Source organism: Peromyscus leucopus, chromosome 12, assembly GCF_004664715.2.
Source record: "Peromyscus leucopus breed LL Stock chromosome 12, UCI_PerLeu_2.1, whole genome shotgun sequence".
Classification (NCBI taxonomy): domain Eukaryota; kingdom Metazoa; phylum Chordata; class Mammalia; order Rodentia; family Cricetidae; genus Peromyscus; species Peromyscus leucopus.
Genome location: NC_051073.1, coordinates 13,860,358 through 13,861,725, shown reverse-complemented (window position 1 = coordinate 13,861,725; position 1,368 = coordinate 13,860,358).

Here is a 1,368-nt window from a genome sequence, read left to right as displayed (position 1 = left end):
TTCATGGGTGGTCCATTTACACAGTCCCTATTTTGAACTTAGGAGGACTAAAGGACTTGAGCAGAGGAAGTGGACTGTAGATTCTTCACTGTGGCTAGGTACTTCTGTCCTGACTTTCTGTTTTTGAGCCCTGAGCTATTGTTTAGCTGAGGCTGTTGATTTTAATAGCTTTATTGTTTGGGCATTAGTCCTCCACTTAGAGAAAGAGCTTAAGACCCACCAATGTCCTTCAAGCCATCTGTACACAACAGTACTGTCCTCATTTGCCTGTGTCTCAGATAAGTGGCTGGGACTAGGCTGGTTCTAAAATCTCTTAAACTCATGATATTCTACAATTCCATGGAGACCATCAAACTCTAACTTGTGTAGCTCCTAAGACACAGCTAGGCTTAGTACATTCATACCCTTTCGTCCAAAGAAAGTTCTAGTGGGCATTACTGGAAGCCATTATCAAATGCATCATTATCGAATGCATCTTTATCAAATGCATCTTTGTCTTTTTCTTGGTCTTCTGGGCTCTAAAATAGCAAACATTTATATATATATATATATATATATATATATATATATATATATATATATATATATTCCCAAAACCTTTTTAATCCCCTTTTATTCTCAATATATTGGCTACAATTTCCATGTATATGAGAATATATATATATATATATATATATATATATACATATAAAAGCTATATTACAGATAAAAAGCATAGCATGCACACATACATCCCTTCTCACTAAGACTCTTAGGGAAAGCAATACTTTTAATTTGGTATCTGCTCTATAATTCTTACCTATAATGAAACGTTTAAGGCCTGTCCATCAGTGTCTTTGAACTTACAATATTCAAGACCACAAAGAAACCTACTTCAAAAGTACATTTACCTTCATATTAGCCCATATGTCATAACCATGAGCATCCTTACAACCCCAAGGCTCTTGGCTCTTGGCCATGTGAGAGAACACTTGATTCCCAAAATTACCACCCTTGAACACAATGGCACGCTCACCACAAAATGAGACTTAGCATCCATGAAGTAGCTGCAGCTTAGCATAGCTTGTAACTATTTATGCTAGCCCTGATAAACAGGAACCCATGTAGACAGACAAGGTTAAGACACTGGCACCAAAGATGTGTGAATATCAGACTTCTGACTTAATAAAATTGGGAAGATGCTACTTTGATAGCGCTTCTGCCATTATTCCATAAATAAGGATGTTCCGTTTTTGTTTCCTGAGTGTCTTAATGCAGAGATGTGGTCCTTTATTTGCCCGTGCATCATCAGATGGGCCAAGAGTGGACAAGTGAACCGCTGTGAGTGATTGTCCAGGTGCATATCACAACTGTTTGACATTAAGTAAA